Source organism: Chiloscyllium punctatum, chromosome 33 (genome assembly GCF_047496795.1).
Source record: "Chiloscyllium punctatum isolate Juve2018m chromosome 33, sChiPun1.3, whole genome shotgun sequence".
NCBI lineage: Eukaryota > Metazoa > Chordata > Chondrichthyes > Orectolobiformes > Hemiscylliidae > Chiloscyllium > Chiloscyllium punctatum.
Window position 1 is genome coordinate 41,861,783 of NC_092771.1, and position 22,078 is coordinate 41,883,860.

Here is a 22,078-nt window from a genome sequence, read left to right on the forward strand (position 1 = left end):
ACCTGGTGTTGTGATTTTTAACTCTCTTCAATAAGGAAGATTGATTTGTGACACAGAGATAAAAGAAATTTGGACACCAGAGAGACGTGGTTACAGGGCGAACAAAAGGTGGGCATAAATATTCAATGGATCACAACCTTGTGGAAATCAGGTAAAATGGGCAACGCTAACAATAATGGATAACAAAGGCAGTACAGAGAAATCATTTGGCCTCAGATCATGAAGTAGAGTCAGTCTGAATGTAAATTCTGGCTACTACTTGCCAAGGACACAAGGAGCAGAACAGTTTTAGCCACCGAACAGCATTCCATTGCTCATCACTGCATTACACAGGAACTCATTGGAATTTTTTAACAAACACTTTGTGATAATTTTGGGAAACTTCAACATTCCCATAATCTGGGACAGTCATACTAACAACAGTGATATGGGAAGAATAGTTCAGAGAATTTTTTTTTTTCAGTGTTTCTTTGAATAACAAATTGTGCAACTGGCTAGGGACATAATTATCTCAGAACGATCGTAGTGTGATCAAACTTAGTGAATGAGTAATGTCACCTGGAGAGATCCTTCGGGAAATTGTGATAAAGGGCAGTTTAAAGAAATATAAAGTTTTAAAGTGAATCACAGAAAGGACATGCTACAACTAGAAACAAAAACAGCCAATGACATGGGTTTGAGATGAGAACTGACCAAGGTAAAGAGGCGAAACAGACTGAAATATGTGCCTGTAAATGAACAGTGGAAAACATTTGAAAGGGCAGTGTAAATCACTCAACAAAAGAACATTCCACTGAAACAGACAAAACCTCAGCAAGAAATTCCCACCGGCTCCTCACTCAGGACAAAATGTATCATATTAGATTATGAGGCTGAGAAGATCACCAAAAAGTACTTAAAATCCTGAAGTGAGAGAGTGTTTTAATAGTAAGTGTTAAAGGAATTGTAAAGGGTCTGCTAGCAGGAGTTGGGCAGTGAGAAGGGGAATCAGTGTCAGGGTTCAATGTCACAAAAGGAACAAGGAGAGGTGAAGGTGCCGGAGGTGGTAAGAGTGTTACTGAGAGTGGTCAGGGCTTGAAAGATGTTACAAAACCAGTACGGATTGCTGCAGCTGGAGGGGTTTGCAGAGGTAGAGAGGGACATATTTATTTTTATTTATTCATTCATGGGATGTGGGTGTCACTGTTAATTACCCAGAGGACAGCTCAGAGCTAGCCATATTGCAATGGGTCTGGAGTCACATGTTAGTCAGGCCAGGTTAAAATGTCAGATGGTCTAATCAAAAGGAGGTCAGTGAACCAGATGAGTTCTTCCCACTGATCAACAATGCTTTTATGGTGACCTGACCAATTTCTTGTACAGATACAACGTGACATCCCAACTCCTACTCTCAATTCTCTCCCCAATGGAGGTAACCATCGCAAACGCCAACTTCACCAGCCTGTCTACCTGTGACACCACTTTCAAAGAACTGTGTGCCTGCATCCCTGGGTCACTGACTGACAACACTACCCAGGGCCCGAACATTAACTGTACAGGTCCCACCCTGGTTTGTTTCACCAAAATGGAACACTTCACATTTATCTAATTAAACTCCATCTGCTATTCTTCAGCCCACTATCCCAGCAGTACTGTTCATCCTGTTGTATCACAGATAACCTTCATCACTGTCCAGTTTACCACCAATTTCAGTGTCACCCAAAAATCTTATTTAACTTACTTAACAATATTCCCATCCAAACCATTTATCCAAATGACAAACAACAGTGGACCCACTCCACCGCTGGTCACATGCCTCTAGTCAGAAAAACAACATGTCTCCCACCACCAAGCCCAATTTTCTGTCCAGTTTACTAACTCCTCCTGAACGCCATAACCTTTTACACTGATCTGAGCTTATTACCCAGCTTACCATACGACACGTAGAACACAGAACAGTACAGAACAAGACCCTTCGGCCATGATGATATGCCAATCTTTTATCCGACCATAAGATCGAAAATAAAAGTAGCAGATAGAGTTTAATTCAGATAAATGCGAGGTGCTGCATTTTGGGAAAGTAAATCTTAACAGGACTTATCCACTTAATGGTAAGTTCCTAGGGAGTGTTGCTGAACCAAGAGACCTTGAGGTGCAGGTTCATAGCACCTTGAAAGTGGAGTCGCAGATGGATAGGATAGTGAAGAAAACGTTTGTTATGCTTTCCTTTATTGGTCAGAGTATCGAGTACAGGAGTTGGGAGGTCATGTTGCGACAGTACAACACATTGGTTAGGCCCCTGTTGTAATATTGCGTGCAATTTTGGTTTTCTTACTGTCGGAAAGAGTTTGGGAAACTTGAAAGGGTTCAGAAAAGATTTACAAGGATGTTGCCAGGGCTGGAGGATTTGAGCTATAGGGAGAGGCTGAACAGGCTGGGGCTGTTTTCCTTGGAGCGTCGGAGGCTGAGGAGTGACATTATAGAGGTTTACAAAATTATGAGGGGCATGGATGTGGTAAATAGACAAAGTCTTTTCCCTGGGGTTGGGGTGTCCAGAACTAGAGGGCATAGGTTATGGATGAAAGGGGAAAGATATAAAAGAGACCTAAGGGGAAACCTTTTCATGCAGAGGGTGGTATTGTATGGAATGAGCTGTCAGAGGAAGTGGTGGAGACTGGTACAATTGCAACATTTAAGAGGTATTTGGATAGGTATATGAATCGTAGGGGTTTGGAGGGATATGGACCGGGTGCTGGCAGGTGGGACTAGATTGGGTTGGGATGTCTGGTCAGCATGGACAGGTTGGACTGAAGTGTTTGTTTCCATGTTGGACATCTCTACGACTCTAACTTCCATACCCTTCATTTTATTATCATCCATGTGCCTATCCAGAAGTATATTAAATGTCACGAATGCATCTAATTTTACCGCCACCGCTGGCAGTGCATTCCACTCAGCCACCACTCTGTATGTAACGAACCTACCTCTGAAATCTCCCCTTAACCATCCACTAATCACCCGAAAATTATACCCCCTTGTAATAACTGTTTATATGAGGGTAAAAAATCTCTCTCTCTATTCACTCTATGACTCTCATCACCTTGTTCACCTCTGCCAAGTCACCTCTCACCCTTCTTCACTACAATGAGAAAAGCCTTAGCTCCCTCAAACTTTCGTCGTAAGACATGCTCTCCAGTACAGGCAACATCCTGGTAAATCTCCTCTTTACCCTCTCTAAAGCTTCCACATCCTTCCTGCAATGAAGGGACCAAAACTGATCACAATATTCCAAGTGGGGTCGAACTAGGTCTCTATAGAGCTGCAGCATAACCTCACCGCTTTAAAACTCAATCCCCAAACTAATGAAATCCCACACAATATATTGCTTCTTAACAAGCCAATCAGCTTGGGTGGCTACTTTGAGGGATCTATGAACTTGGAACCCAAGATCCCTCTGTTCCTCCACACTGCCAAACATCCTGCCTTTACCTTTGTATTCTGCATTCAAATTCAATCTTCAAAATGAATGACTTCACACTTTTCCCAGATTGAACTCCATCTGCCACTTCTCAGCCCAACTCTGCATCCTGTCAATGTTCCATTGCAACCTACAATAGCCCTCCACACTATCAACCACTCCACCAACCTTTGTGTCATTGGGAAACTTACTAACCCCTCTTTCAATCACACATCCAAGTCATTCATCAACTCACAAAGAGCAGAGGTCCTGTAACCTCTCCCTGCAGAAAACCACTGGTCACTGAGCTCCAGGATGAATGCTTTCCATCTATCATCACCGTCTGTCTTCTGTGGGCCAGTAATCCTGTATCCAGACAGACAGGTTTCCCTGTATCCCATACCTCTGTACTTTCTGAATGAGCCATAAAGATGTTTTGTCACATTCTCTAAAGATTCAATAAGACTTGTAAGGCATGACCTGCCCCTTACAAAACCATGCTGACTATCTCTAATCAAACTATGGTTTTCCAAGGAATAATAAATCCTGTCTCCCAGAGACCTATCCAATAATCTGCACACCACAGACATAAGACTGATACGTGTGCAATTCCCAGGATTATCCCTATTCCCTTTCCTGAACAAGGGAATAATATTTTCTGGCCACCAGTCATCTGGTCCGACTCCAGTGGACAGTGAGGGTGCAAAGGTCATCACCAGGTGCTCAGTAATCCACTCCCTCGGTTCCTGTAGTAACTTTGGACGCATCCAGTCTGGTTCAGTGACTTATGTGTCCTTATATTTTATAAAATTCTCAGCACATCCTCCTTCTTAACATCCACCTGTTCACGTACATCAGCCTGTTTCACGCTGTCCTCACAAACGAAAGACCCTTCTCAGCAGTGAATACTGAGGCATAGTATTCATTCAGGACCTCCCCTACCTCCTGTGACTCCAGGCACAAGTTCCTTTCACTATCCCAGATTGGCCTTATCCTCACTCTGGCCTTGCTCTTGTTCCTCGCATAAGTGGAGAATGCCTCACGGTTTTCCTTAATCCTTCCCAACAATGCTTTTTCATGCACCCTTCTAGTTGCCCTAAGTCCATCTCTTGGTTCTTTCCTGGTACCTTCAGAGAATCCCTACAGTGTGGAAACGGGCCATTTGTCCCAACACCTCCATATCAACCCTCCAAACAGTATCCAACCCAGCCCCATTCCCCCACCCTATTACTCTCCATTTGCCCTGACTAATGCACCAAACCTACCCATCCCTGAACACTATGGGTAGTTTAGCATGGCTAAGCCACCAAACTGGCACATCTTTGGGCTGTGGGGGGGAAACTGGAGCACCTGGAGGAAACCCACAGGGAGAATGCGCAAACACCCCACAGACAATCGCCTGAGGCTGGAATCGAAATGGAGTCCGTGGTGCTATGAGGTAGCAGTGCTAACTACTGAGACAGCGTGCCACCCAATGTTACTCTCTGGAGCCCTGTCTGATCCTTGCTTCCTCAACCTTAAGTAAACTTCCTTCTTCCTCTTGATTAGATACTAAAGTCCATGTGGACAACGTTGACTGCTCTGCCTTCAGCTATCTTTAGCCACCTCTTTGAAGAGTCAATCCGGTTCGTGAAACATGGCTTTCCACTCAAAAAGCCATGCTAACCATCTCGAATCATCCCTTGCCTTTGTAAATGTAAGGATCTCTTTTCTCTCAGAATCTCCTCCAACAACTTCCCCATCACTGCTCTCACGGGGCTGTAATTTCCTGGCTTTTTCCCTGCAGTCCTTCAGTGATAGAACAGCATTAGCCAACCTCCAGTCTTCCAACATCTTATTGTGTCTGTTGATAATATACATATCTCTGTAAGGGATACTGCAATCTCTTCCCTAGATTCCCACAATATTCTAGGATTGACCAAATGAGCTACTGAGGATTGATCTACTTTTATTTGTTTTAAGATTCCAGCACTTTTTCTTCTCTGTTGAGGATGCTTTCCAAAACATCACTATTTATTTCCCCATATTCCCGAGCTTCCTTGTCTTTCTCCACAGTAAATGATGACAAGACTATTTTGTCTCATATCTCACCCACCTCCTCTGGTTCCACACATAGGCGACCTTATTGATCTTTAAGTGGCTCTATTCTTTCCCAAGTTACTCTTTAGCCCTTATTGAAACTTGCATAAAGGCTTCTGATAATTTAAATACACCATATCGCCCATACCACGACACCCCTCCTACACCCTTACAATTCTGCCATTTATATTCACACCAACAAATTCAATCCGACAGGCTCGTTGCTGTATCAGTCGGCACTGTCACACACAGTTACTGTACCGCCCTTGCTACAAGTACATTCAGTGTCCCGACTGTAACCATACTGACATTCCCATCACTGTCTGGTGCCTATTAAAGAATTCCTGCTAACGGTTGCTGCTACTTGCTTATTCTCAGCTCCACTTTTGATATTCAGATCCACATGACTGTCTCATTAATGCATTAACCTCATGCTTCCTTCATACCTTGTTAGCTTTTTGCCTAGTCTGCCTATTGGGACTAGATTGGGTTGGGATAGCTGCACAGCGTGGATGGGTTGGACCGAAGGGTCGGTTTCCATGCTGTACATCTCTCTGACTCTATGACTCTATCCAAACAACCCTTCAGTATTCCCTTCCCAGCGATGGTCATTCTGCAGCAACATCTCCGGAATGACAGTTCCATCATATCTGTTCACTGTCATTCCATCTGCCTTATGGCGAATACAGGGAGTCATTCCTCGGTACTGGGGGGTTGAACAGATGGGTATAGGTTACAGAGATAGGGAGGCTTACAGGGGCTCGAGGATGTTAGAGTTAAACAGATTTACATCTGGGCAAGAATGTCAGTGGGACAAAGGGGTTTGGGGATTGGAGGAGTTTACAGAGATACAGGGAGCTGGATTAGATTCTGGAGATAGGGCTAGGGATGGAGATAGGAAGAGGCAGGCAGTCTGAGAGGTACAGACAGGGGGCTGTTTCATCTAGGAGATTATTGTGTACACTAACAGAGATATGGAAGGTTGTTGTGACTGAAAACATTTACAGATATAAGAAGGCTTCTGGGCTCTGGAGGCTACATAGATAGGAAGGCAATGGAGAATGCCAGGTTATTGGGTTGGAGACAGTTACACAGATTGGGGGAGGGGGGGGTTGCACAAACTGAAAGAGGTTCCTATGGTCGGGAGGGGTATGGTGTCGGGAAAGAGGGTGCAATTTAACAAGATAAAGATCAAAGAATTGGAGAAGGATAAGGAGATTACAAATTTTTCACAGCTAAGGAAGGGTTGTAGGAGCTGGAGAAGATTACATAGATAGGGACCGATGGAGAGGTTAAAGACAAATACATTGACATGGAGGGTGGTATTGGTGGGAGGAGCTCACAGGGATAGACAGGGCTGTGAGGGTTTACAGGGATGAGGGAATTTAGTATCTACTGGAGAAGGTTAGGGATTAGGGTGTTAGGGACTGGAGAACCTGACAGAGACAGAGACAGAGACAGAGACAGAGACCGAGACCGAGGCCCAGAGAATGGTGTGGACTAGAGGAGATTCCAAACAGAGGAAGGATTATCGGGACTGGAGAATATTACAGAGATCACGAACACAGCCTGGGCCAGGATTGATGCCTGCGATCCGCTGTGCTGTCACATTGAGGACCAGTACAGAAGAGGTGAAAGCAGGACCCTCACAAGATGGTGGGAATGAAGCCTAGAATGTTGCTGTTCCTTACCCAGCTCTGTATCTATGTCCTGTCTTCCAGGTCTGAATATAGAAGTCTCCTACCTCCACCCTGTGCTGTTCATTGTGAGTGATCTTACCGGCTGCAGGAATTACTGAAGGCTCCAGATCTCCCTCTCCATCTCCATCTCTCTCTGGCTGACCAACCAGTTTCAATGACGTGATGAATGAGACAGGAGTTAGGAACATCCTGATGACCTGCATGAGACAGAAATAGACAGAATGGGAAATTTTACTGATGCAATGAGTATAACACATGCAGAGTGGCACTGAGTCCAGCAGAGATCTCGATAATCCCAGTCTCCATCCCTTGCCTGTGCTGCTGCATCTCTCTGGAATGGACAATTCTGTTGACTCAGGATCTCAGACCATCTGTAAGAGGGAGAAATACTGACAAAGGCAGTAAATAGACTGACACAGCGAGGGATACCAGATGGAGAGATACGAAGTATATCACATTATTAGACACTGTATTAACAGGGAATTGTTTGAATCTGTAACAAAGGCACTGGGATAATTGTGAGGGGATTCAACCTTCCTATCTTATCATCTCTTTGGCAGTGGCTCACAGATGAGGCTGACTCTCTCCCACTCTCAGTGGGGGTGGGGGAGTCTGAAGTTGGCTGTACAGACCGATGTGGCCTTCCACAGACACTTGAGGCAGAAGGTGGACATTGAAAGGGGGTGGGTGGGGCGTTGATATGACAGCGCGCTCCTTGTGCTGTTTTCTCCTGGATTCCCGTTTTCCCCACAGAAAGTCTCGAGGTGCTCGACACCTTCCCAATGCTCCTTCCCCACTTCAGACGGGTCTTGGCCGATTTGATTAAGAGATGAAAAAGAACCGATCAATTCTGAAGTAAACAACATTTAGAAATGTGGAGGAGTGCAGGAGGAAGAGGAAACATTGTCAGTGTTTAATCAGAGTAGCGGAACAGGGAGAATTGAAGGTTCTGGAGGTGGTGAGAGTGTTTCAGAGAGGGGCAAAGACCTGAACAATGTTACAAAGCCAGTATGGATTGGTGCAGCTAGAGCTGTTTGCAAAGGTAGGGATAGACATATGTATTTTTCATTGATTCATTCACGGCCTAAGGATGTCACCGGCTGGACCAGCATACATTGCCCTCCTGCTAATAGCCCAGAGGCAGCTCAGAGTCAGCCATATTGCTTTGGGACTGGAGTCACATGTGAGTCAGACCAGGTAAGAATGTCAGATATCCCTCACTAAAGGACATACGTGAACAAGTTGATTTTTTCCAGATAATCAACAATGCTTATACAGTGGCCTCACTAATATCCTGTACAGATACAACATGACATCCCAAACTCCTACTCTCAATGCTCTGCCCAATGAAGGGTAACCCTCTCAAACGCCTGCTTCACCAGTCTGTCTACCCGTGATGCTACTTTCAAAAAACTGTGTACCTGCATCCCTGGGTCACTGACTGACAACACTACCCAGGGCCTGAACATTAATTGTACAAGTCCAGCCTGGTCTGCTTTACCACAATACAACATCTTGCATTTCTCCACCTGTTATTCCTAACCTCACTGGTCCAGCAGTACTGTTGATCCCATTGTACTCTTCGATAATCCTCTTCACTGTCCACTTTATCACCAATTTCAGTCTCACTCACAAACTTGCTAACCATGACTCCTGTATTATCATCCAAACTGTTTATATAAATGATGCACAACAGTGACCCAGCATCGAAACCCATGGCACACCGTTGGTCACAGGCCTGCAGTTTGAGCAGCAACCCTCTATGAACATGCTCGGTCTCCTACAGTCAATTCTGTTTTGTATCCAGTTGGTGAGCACTCCCTGGTTATGTCTGATCTAAACTTACGAACCAGTCTGCCATGCAGAACCTTGTCAAAGGCCTTGCTAAAGTTCATGTGGACATCTGTACTGCTCACTTGTCTACCTCCACACTCAGGTTTGAGGAATGATTTCCCGTGTACAAAGCCATGCTGACGATCGTTAATCTGTCCTTACCTTTCCAAATGCGCGATGATCGTTTCTCTCAGAATCTCCTCCAACAACTTACCACCCTGCCATCAGTCTCACTGGTCCGTAGTAGCTGTCGATGATACAAATATCTCTGGAAGGGGTCCTGTAATTTCCTCCCTCGCTTCTCACAAGGCGCTGGGATACATCTGACCATGTCCCAAGGTTTTATCTAACCTTTATCATTTTAAGACATCCAGCACCTCCTGTTCTCCAATGTGCACTCTTTTCAAGACATCCCTGTGTATTTTCCCAAGTTCCCGAGCTTCCATGTCTTTCACCACAGTAAATCCTAACACAAAATATGTGTTCAGTATCTCCCCCATCAGCAGTGATTCCACACAGACAGCCTCATTGACCTTTCAGTGACCCTATTCTCTCACGAGCTAAGTTTTAGCCCTTGTTGAAACTTGTCAAAATGCTTCTGAAATATCAAATATCCCTCTACCGTAACTAGCCTCCCCCACCCTTATCTATTCTGCTTTTATGGTCACACCAAAATATAGAATCCAACAGATTTAAAAATATTCCCCTTTTATAAAAAGATGCATCTCCCATTGTTTCTAAACATCCAGTTATCATTTATTGTCATATTCTTTATAGCACATTCCAGCACGTTCCCGACTTACTGTCAGGCTAACACCGTTTGGTTCAGACTGATTGCACAAAGGATTTGGGGAATCCTTGTGTATCAATCTGAAACAGGTAGCTTACAGGATCAGCAGGTCATAGAGAAGGCAAAGGGAATGGAGTCTAAAAATAGGGAGGTCTTGCTAAAATGATGCAAGGTACAAGTCAGACCACACCTAGATTATAATGAACAGTATGCGTGCCCTAAGGAAAGACATTCTTATGTTAGAGGCAGGCCAGGGAAGGTTCACTCGGCTGATTCTGGAGATGGCGGGATTTTCCAATGAGAAGAGGTGGAGTAGATTGACCTTGAACCGAATGGGGTTTTGAAGAATGGGAGAGAAATTGAATGAAACATCCAGGATGCAGAGGGGCTTTGACAGGGTGGATGCCGTAAAGTTAGAAACTAGAACAGTAAAACACAGAAAAAGGCCCTTCGGCCCATCATGGCTGTGCTGACCATGATGCTATTCTAAACTAATCCCATCTGCCTGCACATGGGTGATAGCCCTCTATTCTCTCCCTATTGATGTTTCTGTCTAATTACCACTTCAAAACTGAGTGACAGTCTGCATAGAACAACAGAATCCACGAATCCCCGTTGCATGCGTCAGGGTCAATGACAAAAGTTTCATTCTTTTAAAAATGACAACTCCTCAATTCCTGCATCTCATAAAACTGCCATTTAAAAATATTAAAATAAAGAACATTCTAAATGAAGGTTTTGATGAGGTGACCTCTGGTCAGTCGTGTAGATCTGTTTGTTACAAGATGCACAGAGAGTGCTTTTTACCAGAGCACCACCAGGTCAGTGTCAGGCACACAGAGAGAACGGGCAAATAGATTCACACCTGAATTCACATCTCCCAGCCTGGCAATCTTAAGCTGTGCTCACCATTCCGGTAAAGATCTCCAGAAACAGGACATCAGAGCCAGAAGACTGGAGGTTGGCTATCGTGTTGCTACTATTTAACAAAGGCAGTAAGGAAAAGCCATGGAACTATAGACTGGTGAGCCTGACATCGATGTGTACGTTGTTGCAGGGAATCGTGAGGGACAGGATGTATTTGGAAATGCAAGGACGGATTAGGGATAGTCAATATTTCTTTTTGAGTAGGAAATCATGTCTCACAAACTTGATTGAGCTTTTTGAAGAAGTAACAGAGAAGATTGATGAGGGCAGAGCAGTGGATGTGATCTATATGGAATTCAGTAAGGCGTTCAACAAGGTTCCCCATTGGAGACTGGTTAGCAAGGTTAGATCTCACAGAATACAGGGAGAACTAGCCAATTGGTAAAGAACTGGATCACAGGTAGAAGACAAAGAGTGGTGGTGGAGGGTTGGTTTGCAAACTGGAGGTCTGTGACCAGTGGAGTGCCACAAGGATCGGTGCTGGGTCCAATATTTTGCATTGTTTCCATAAATGATCTGGATGTGAGCATAAGAGGTATAGTTAGTAAGTTTGCAGATGACAACAAAATTGGAGGTGTAGTGGCCAGCAAAAGAGGTTACTTCCAATTACAATGGAATCTTGATCAGATGGGCCAATGTGCTGAGAAGTGGCAGATCGATATTAATTCAGATAAATGCGAGGTGCTGTATTTTGGGAAAGCAAATCTTTGCTGGACTTATGCACTTAATGGTATGTTTTGACGGAGTGTTGCTGAACATAGAGATATTGGAGTGCAGGTTCATAGCTCTTGAAAGCAGAGTTGCAGGTAGGTAGGATAGTGAAGAAGGCATTTGGTATGCTTTCTTTTATTGATCAGAGTATTGAGTACAGGAGTTGTGTGATCATGTTGTGGCTGTACAGTACATTGCTTAGGTCACTTTTGGAATACTGTGTGCAATTCTGGTCACCTTCCTATCAGAAGGATGTTGTGAAACTTGAAATGGTTCAGAAAAGATTTACAAGGATGTTGCCAGGATTGGAGGGTTTGTGCTATAGAGAGGTTGAATAGGCTGTGGCTGTTTTCCCTGGAGCATCGAAGGCTGAGGGGTGATCATTTAGAGGTTTATAAAATCATTAGGGGCGACCATATAGAGTTTTATAAAACCATATAGAGCTTTATAAAAGAGGGGCATGGAGAGGCTAAAGAGACAAAGTCTTCACCCTCGGGAATGGGAGTCCAGAACTGGAGGACACAGGTTTACGGTTAGAGGAGAGAGATATAAAAGAGAATTAAGGGGCTTTTTTTACGCAGAGGGTAGAACGTGTATGGAATGAGCTGCCAGAGTAAGTGGTGGAGGCTGATACAAACATATCTGGATGGGTATATGAATAGGAAGGGTTTGTAAGAATATGGGCCAGATGCTGGTAGGTGGGACTGGATTGGGTTGGGATATATGTTCGGCATGGACAGGTTAGACTGAAGGGTCTGCTTCCATGCTGTACATCTCTTTGACTCTAAGATCGGCTGAATGGTCCAATCAAAGATGATCTGTGGTTCAAATCTTAACATCCTTCAGGGTCCACAACCCATTCTTGGTCCCATCCTGCAGGCTCTATGAATCCCACACTGTCTAACCTCCTGCAGGATCCACGTTCCTTCCTACATTAGTACCATCCTCCAGGTTCTGCAGCCCTTCCTACCTCCGTAACATGGCCCAGTCTCTACAAATCTTCGTTCCTCTGCAATGTTCCCCAGAAAGGCACTGGAGGATGAGGGCATTTACAGAGTTAGGGAGGGATATCGGGATTGGAGGATTTTGCAGGCATTAGGAATATAGGGACTTGAGGAGGTTTCACAGTTTATGAGTGTTATATGGACTGTAGCAATTTACAAAGATAGAGATGTTTTCAGATTGGAAGAATCTGCAGAAAAAGTTTACATGGTTAAAGGCAGGAACCTTAGCAGTGTGCACGAACAGAGTGATCCTGTGTCCCTGAAGTTAACACCCAAGTTGAGAGGGTGTTAAGAATGCATATGGTGTGTTTGCTTTCATTAGCAGATATGGCTAAGACCCTAAACATTTGTTTTCCCTCCAGAACTTACTGTGGACAAAGACTGGGGAACACAGAGAACAAGAGTAATACGTTAGAACACAATTGGAGTTCTCTGCAATTCCAACCTCCCTGCTACAGGAAGGATGTTGTGAAACTTGAAAGTGTTCAGAAATGATTAACAAGATTTTGCAAGGATTGTTGCTGAATAAGCTGGGGTTATTTTCCCTGGAGCATCAGAGACTGAGGGGTGACCTGACAGAGGTTTATATAAACATGAGGGGTATGGATTGGGTAAACAGTCAAGGTCTTTTCCCAGGGGTTCGAGAGTCCAAACCTAGAGACCATAGGTTTAAGGTTGAAGGGGAAAGGTTTAAAAAAGGGACTGAAGGGACAACTTTTTCACGCACATGGTGATGTGTGAATGGAATAAGTTAAGAGAGAATGTAATGGAGACGGATACAATTACAACATTTAAAAGGTATCTGGATGGATATATGGATAGTCAGAGTTTAGCGGTACATGTGCCAAATGCTGGTAAATGGGATGGATTTATTTACATCTTCTAGTCAGCATGGATGAGTTGGACTAAAGGCTCTGTTTCCATGCTGTACACCTCTGTTACTTGAAAAGAGTGCACGTTGCAGTAGAAGTGGTGCTGGAGGTTTTAAAACACAAAGGAATGGAAAGCCCCAGGCCCTGATTAAGTGTATCACAGGACATTGTGGGATGCTAGGGAAGAAATTGTGGAGCTACTAGCAAGGGTATTTGTACCATTGACAGCCATGTGTTATCAGCTGGAAGGCTGGAGGGTGGCATAGTGGATTTCTAAGATTCCAAAGGGATCTTGATGAAATGGGTGAATGGGCTGAAAAACCGCAGATGGAATTCAATCTGAATAAATGCGAGGTAATGCATTTGGTAAAACAAACAAGGGTAGAGCTTATACAATTAATGTTCAGGCCTTGGTTAGTGTTTTAGAGCAGAGGGACCTCCGGGTTCAGGTACATAATCCTTGAAGCTTGCATCACAGGATGGATAAGACAGTGCTTTGCATGCCTGACTATTGCTCAGTCCATTGAATATAGGATTTTGGACGTCATCTTGAGATTGTGCAGACATTTGTGAGGCCTGTTCTGCAATACCCCATCCAGTTCTGGTCGCCCAGTAATAGGGAGGATATTATTAACCTGAAGGGTGTTCAGAAGAGATTTACCAAGACGTTGCTGGGTATGAAAGGCTTGAGTTCTGAAAAATGGCTGGATATGCAGAGTTTTTTTTTGACTGGAGCTGGGAGGTTGAGAGGTGACCTTATAGAAGTTTAAGAAAAAAAGTTGGGATATAGATAGAGTCAGTGGTAGCTGCCTTTTCCTCTGGGTGACGGAGTCTCAAGTGGAGGGGCCACATTTTTCAGGTTAGAGGAGAGATATGTTCAAAAAAAAAGGATATAAGGGGCAAATAGTTACACAGAGGGTGGTTTGGGTGTGGAATGAACTTCCTGAGGTGGATGTTGGTACAATTACAACGTTTAGTTAAGTACATGAATAGGAAAGGGTTGGAGGGATATAGGCCAGCAACAGGCTGGGACGAGTTTAGTTTGAGATTATGGTTGGTATCAACTGAAGGGTCAGTTTCCATGCTGTACAGCTCTGACAACACTATGGTTTTGATCCATTATTTAAGAAAGGCTGCAAGAGAAAGCCAGGGAACTGAAAACCAATTAGCCCAACGTCAGTGATGGGTTAGTTGTGAAAGTGATTCTGCCAGACTGGAGTTACATTCGTTTGTAAAGGCAAGGATTGATGAAAGATAGTCAGCATACAAAGTCAAGTCTCACTAACTTGATGGCTTGTGTTGAATTGGTGACAAGACATTGTCTACACCAACGTCAGCAGGGCCTTTTACGGGATTTAGCATGATTTAGGTTGTAGGTTTGCTCGCTGAGCTGTAGGTTTGATATCCAGATGTTTCGTTACCTGGCTAGGTAACATCATCAGTGGCGACCTCCAAGTGAAGCGAAGCTGTTGTCTCCTGGTTTCTATTTATATCTTTCTCCTGGATGGGGTTCCTGGGGTTTGTGGTGAACCCCATCCAGGAGAAAGATATAAATAGAAAGCAGGAGACAACAGCTTTGCTTCACTTGGAGGTCGCCACTGATGATGTTACCGTGCCCAGGCAACGCAACGTCTGGATATCAAACCTACAGCTCAGAGAGCAAACCTACATCCTAAACCTCAATCTGAACAACAAACCTTCATAAACCTTGCATTTAGCATGATATACTGGTTCATAAGATTAGATCACATGTGATCAGGAAGAGCTAGTCAACTGGACACAAAATTGGCTTGACAGTAGGAGACAGGGGTTGGTGGGAGAGGGTTGTTGTTCAGACTGGAGGCCTGTGACCAGCGGTGTGCTACAAGGATCAGGGATGGGACCACTGATGTGCATCACCTACATAAACGATTTGGTTGAGAATATTGAAGTCATTGTTAGTAATTTTGTGGATGATCAAATGAATGGTGTAGTGGGCAGTCAATACAGTTATCAAAGGGGATCTCGACCAACTGGGCCAGTGGGCCAAGGAATGAAAGATGGAGTTTAATTCAGGTATTGAGTTCACACAGTTAATGGTACAGCCCTGGGTAGTGTTGTCGAACAGAGAGAGAACAAGAGGTGCAGTTACATTGTTCTTTAGAAGTAGCATCACAGGTGGACAGGGTGGAGAAAGCGGTACTTGGCACACTTGCTGTCATTGGCCAGCACTTTGTTACATGAGTTGGAGATATTTGTAACATTGTCTTCAATATTTCCCTTGGACAGAGGAGGCTTATAAGGGGTGACTTTATAAAGGTTTATAAAACCATACGGAGAGTAAGAATGGTGAATAGCCACGGGTAAGTGAGTCCAAAACTAGAGGGTATAAACGAGAGGTGAGAGAACAAAGATTTAAAGAGGGAGCTGAGGGGCAACATCCACAGAGGATGGTGCATAGACGGAACGAACTGCCAGGGGCACATGGGAGAAACAAGAACAATTACAACATGGAAAAGAAATTTAGGCAGGCACATGGAGAGGGGAAGGTTTGAAGGGATATGGGCCAAACACAGGCAAATGCGACTCGTTCAGGTTTGGGGGAAAATAGTCAGCATTGATGACTTGGACTGCAGGTTCTGTTTTCATGCAGCATGAGACTGTACCCAGTTAAAGAGGAGGATATTACGGAGATAAGGCATGTTGTAGACACTGAAGCAAGGTATAGTGATAGGGATGGTAGTCTGCAATGCGGTACATTTCAAATATGTGGAGGGCCTATATGGAAAGAAGGAGGTTACAGAGATAGGAACTGTTATAGGAGTTAAAAATTATTGAAGACACTGATCCACAAGACATACCAAAGGTACAGTGTTGGAGAAGGTACACAGAATAGAAAGATCTCAGGCAGCATTCCCACCCTCTCGTGGGAGGCCTGCTTTCCCCTTTGTTGTACTGATGCTCACTAAGAGACCACAAGCCTGGATTGATAACTGTGAACTCTCTATGTTGTCTCAGTACAACGTAAGTTAAAGTAGACATGGTGATTGAGCCAGAGTTGTGTCTGTATTGTGCTCCCCCTCCAGCACTGTATCTATGTCATGTCCTGTTCGGATCCCTCACATTGCTGTCTGCTCTGTACATTGTGAGTGATCTTACCTCACTGTAGGATTTATTGAAGGCTCTAGATCTCCCTGCACTTTGTCCCTCTGGCTGACCAACCATCTTCAATGTGGTGATGGATGAAACACCCAGCAGCTGGGAAGTCTATCGAATCTCCCTGAGTACCTACAGGAGACAGACAAATAGACAGAAAGGAAAATTACACTGATGTAGTGAAGGTTACACATGTAGAATGGCACTGAGTCCCACAGAGTCCCTGTGCTGTTGCATCTCTCTGGAGTGGAGAATTCTGTTAACTCAGGATCTGGAGTAGCTGCAAGAGTGAGAGACACTGACAGAGGCAGCAATTAGACCCACACAGTGAGGGATATCACATGGAGAGATACTGAGTGATATCACCAGAGTTCAGGAAGGTGTCAGGATCAAACGATTGTGACAGAAGAAGATGTTTAGCTTCATGATGCCCTGGTATCAGTGCTCAGGCATGAGCAACGTGCGAGCAGGTGAAGTGATGGCCTCGTGGTATTATTGCTAGAGCATGTATCCAAAACCTCAGCTAATGTTCAGGGGAGACAGTTTTGAATCCCACCATCTGAAGTGGTGGAATTTGAATTCAATAAATTCAAGTATTATAATTAACCATCCATAAATATGTATGAAACCATTGCTGGTGTACAAAAAATCCAAACACTTGTCCTTTCGAGAATGAAATCTGCCCATCCTCACATCGTCTGCATGACATACCCACAGCAAAGTGTTTTCCAAATCCAAATAGAAAAAGGTGATGCATCGGAACAGCATGGGGACTTGGCTGAAGACAAGCAGAAAGGAACAGGATGGGCCAGAGTTTAACTAAAACTCTACATTAACGAATTGGATTGTGATAGGAAATTGTGGAAAAGAGTACAGAAACTTTTTTTCCGCATAGACGAAGTATCTTCAATAAGTTAGCTGGATTTGTGACACAGCTGAAAGAGATTTAGATCCCAGAGAGATGTGGTTACAGGGTAAACAAAATGTCGAACATAAATATTCAATGGTTTACAACCTTGTGGAAACTCAGGCAAAATGGACAACACTAACAATAATGGGTAACAAAGGCGTTAGATAGAAAGCGCGGGGGGTGGGGGTGGGGGTTCCTTAAAAATAGACGGGCAAACAATGGTCACAAAATATTCTTAGCAGATAATGTTAAGGATAAGCCACGAGATATTTAATAAGTACAGTTAGAGTAAGAGGATCCCCAACTAAGCAGTGGGGCCTGTTAGAATCCAAAGGGACAATCTGTGCATGGAGTCAGAGGAAGTAGGTGAGGTCTTCAATGAAAACTTCCCATCTGTATTCACACAGGAGAAAGGCATTGTAGGGATTTCAGTTGGGATGGTGAGGCTCTGGAACATCTTATGATCAATGAGAAGGAGGCGTTAAATGTATTCACAGGCAAAAAGGTGGAAAAATTCCCAGTAACAATAAAATATATCCCAGGCTGCTATAGGAGGTAAGGGAGGAGATTGCTGGGGCCCTGGCAGATATATTTAATACTTTGCTGGCCACAGGTGAAGTGCTGAATGACTGGAGGATCGCTAATGTGGTTCCTTTGTTCAAGAAGGGCAGCAGGGATAGGCCAGGTAATTACAGAGCAGATAGTCTGACAGCAGGGGGAGGGAAATTATTGGAAACAATTGTGAGGGACACGATGAATCAACATTCGAGAGGACAGGAATACATGAGGGATTGTCTGTATGGATTTGGTAGAGGACTGTCCTCTGATATTGATGAGGCCAGTGCAGATGATGTGGTAACATGGTGTTTATTAATGTCTTTGACAAGGTCTCACATGGAAGGCCGGTCCAAATGGAAAGAGCCCATGGAATCCAAGGCAAGTTGGAAAATTGGATCCATATTTGGTGGAGCAGGTTTTTCACGACTGGAAAACTTTGCCCAGCGGGTGTACCACAGGGTTCTGTACAGGAACCATTGCTGGTTATTACGTACATTAATATCTAGGATGTGAAAGCAGAAGGTATCATTGGTAGGTATGCAGATGACATGAATGGGGAGGGTGTTGTCCACAGTGAGGAGCATGGTCTCAGGCTGTAGTCTGATACTGATCAGATGATAAACTGAGCAGAGTAATGGCAGATGGAGTTTACTTCTGATCACTGTGAGGTAATGCACTGTGGGAAGTCTAATCAGCGAATGATATCCATCATGAATGGTAGGTCCTCCTGGAGTACTGAGGAATACAGGGACATTGGTGGGCAAGTCACTGGATGTCTGAAGGTGTCAGCACAGGTAGACAGGGTGGGGAATACACCTGAACTGGGAACAGGAGGGGGACCCACATCCTGGTGGGGAGAGTTGCTGGAGCTGCTCGAGAGGATTTGAAATCATCTGGCAGGGATGTGGGACCGCAAACAGTCGTAAGGCCAGAAAGAAGTTTGAGGCTGGTATAGATGTTCAAGAGAGCAATTTAAATAGACAAAGGCAGGCACGAACATAGCAGGCAATGAGGGAAAATTGATTAATTAAACTGCATTTATTTCAATGCAAGGGGCCGCACAGATAAGGCAGATGAACCCAGAGCATGGAAGGGAACATGGGACTGGGATACCATAGATATTACAGAAACACAGATAAGGGAGGGACAGGACTGGCAGCTCAATGTTCCACGGGACAGAGGCTACAGGAAGGATAGAACAGGAGGTAAAACAGGAGGAGAGGTGGTGGTTTTGATTGGGGGAAAACATCACAGCAGTACCTAGAGAGAATATTCATTCAAGATCGCCCAGTTAAAATGATATTAGTGGAACCGAGAAATAAAAATTGGTCATCAGTTTGCTACGATTGTACTACAGCGATAGGCAATGGGAGATGAAGGAGCAAATATGTCAGGAGATCTCAGATATCTGTTAGAATGATAGCGTCATAATGGTAGGGGATTTTAACCTTTCCAAACCTGGACTGGGATTGCTACTGTGTTAAGCAGTTGGATGGAAGGAATTTGATAAGTGTTCCAGAAACTCCCAGTCATTATATAAATGACCCAACTGGAGAATGGGGCTAAACCTGACCTCCACTTGGGAAACAAGGTCGGGAACGGGACTGAGGTGTTAGCGGGGGAGCACTTTGGAAAGTCACCAGAATTGTTTTAGTTTGAAAATAGCGATGGAAAAGGACAGGCCTGGTCCACAAGTTCAAGTTATACAATGGAGCAAGATAGACATGAATTTTTAAAGTAGATCTGGGGAGGCTATTTGCAGATAAAGGGAAGTCTGGCAAGTAGGAATATTTTAAAACCGAGATAAAAGGAGTGTTCAGCGCCAGCGTGTTGCTGTTAGTGTGCAGCTCAATGCTGACTGAATTAGGAAACACTGGCTGAGTTTCGAGGCTGTGGTCAAGAAAAAAGGGGGTACATGTCAGATATAACTGGCTGACTGAAGGGAATCCCTTCAGGAGCATCAGGGCTGTAGAAATACATTTAGGATGGAAATCAGGAATGTAAAAAGGGGACATGAGATAGCTTTGGCAGAGAAAGTTAAGGAGAATCCAAAGAGACTCTACAAGTGTATTAAGGGCAAAAGAAGAGCTCGGGACAAACCCGGTCTCCTTAATGATCAATGAAGGCAACGATGTGTGAAACTACAAGATCCAAAACAAATATTTCACTTTGGAACGTACTGTGGATAAAGACTGGGGCGCTCAGGGAACTAAACAGTGTTTGGCCTGACTACTATTGGAATGCTATGTGCAGTTCTGGTCTCAATGCTGTGGATGTTGTGGAATATGAAAGGGTTCAGATGACCAAGGATTTGCCAGGGTTGTAGGATTTGCGCTGCAGGAAAAAGCTGAATAAGCTGGGGCTGAATTCACTTGAACATGGGAGGCTGAGGAGTTACCTGATAAAGGTGTTTAAAATCATGATGGTCATCGATAGGGTGAATAGACAAGGTCTTTTCCCCAGGTTGGGGGGATTGCAAACCGATCGGCCATAGCTTTAAAGTTCGAGGGGAAATTTTCAAAGGGACCTAAAGGACAATTGGTTCCTGCAGAGTGTATGGAATAAGCTGCCAGAGGAAATAGTGGATGCTGATAGAAATACATTTAAAAGGCATGTGGATGGGTGTATGAATAGGAAGGGTTTAGAGTGAGATTGGCAAAAGTCTTGCAAATGTGACTAGATACGTCATGCAGGAGTTGGTCTGAAGGATCTGCTTCCGTGCTGTACATCTCTGTGACTCATTGTCCTGAAATGAGTCCACATTATAGGAAAGGAGGTGCTGGAGGTTTTAATACACAAAGGTAGATAAACCTCCAGGACCCGATCAAATGTATATTAGGAAATTGTGGGAAGCTGGTGAAGAAATTGTAGGGGCCCTAGCAGAGATATTTGTACCATAGAGAGCTATGTGTGATAGGCAGGTCGACTGGAAGGTGGCATTGTGGACAGTGAAGAAGGTTTTCTAAGATTACAAAGGGATCCTGATGAAATGTGTGAATGGCTGAAATAGTAGATGGAGTTCAATCTGAATAAATGTGAGGTAAGTCATTTGGTGCAACAAACACGGGCAGGACTTATACAATTAATGATAGGACCTTCGGTAGTGTGTTGTAGAACTCGGGGTTCAGGTACATAATTCTGTGAAGCTTGCAACATGGAGAGAAAGGATGGTCAAAAAAAGGTGCTTGCCTCACTTGCTTTCATTGCTCAGTCCTTTGGATATAGGAGTTGGGAAGTCACATTGATATTATACAGGCCATTGCTGAGACCTCTTCTGGAATACTGTGTTCAGTTCTGGTCGCCCAGGATATCGGAAGGATATTATTAAGCTGGAGAGGGTTCAGAGGAGATTTACTGGGACGTGGATGGGTATGGAAGGTTTCAGTTCTAAAGAAAGGCTGGAGAGATTGGTATTTTTTCATTGAGGAGAAAGTGAGGACTGCATGTGCTGGAGATCAGAGCTGAAAATGTGTTGCTGGAAAAGCGCAGCAGGTCAGGCAGCATCCAAGGAACGGGAGAATCGACGTTTCGGGCATCAGCCTGAAGAAGGGCTGATGCCCGAAATGTCGACTCTCCTGTTCCTTGGATGCTGCCTGACCTGCTGCGCTTTTCCAGCAACACATTTTTTCACTGAAACCTGAATGTTGACAGATGACCTCATAGAAGTTTACAAAATCATGAGGGGGATAGATAGAGTTAATGGGAGATGTCTTTTCCGATGGACAGGGGAGTTTCAAGACAAGGCACTACATTTTTAAGTTTAGTGGAGAGACATATAAAAAAAAGGCATGAGGCACATTGTTACACAGAGGGTTGGTTGTGTGTGGAATGAACTTCCCAAGGAAGGGGTGAACATGGGGACAATTACAATGTTTAAAAGATATTTGGATTACTCCAGAAATAGGAAAGGTTAGAAGGGATATGATCCAGGAACAGGCAGGTGGGACGAGATCAGTTTTAGAGTATGGTTAGTGCCAACCAACAGTGCAGTATGACTGTCTGACTGTGATTATAATATTGTGCCATTAATTAAGGAAGGATGCAAGAGAAAGCCAGGGGTGTACAGACTGGTGAGCCAGACATCAGGGTGGGTCAGTTGTTGAAGGTCATTCTGAGAGATATG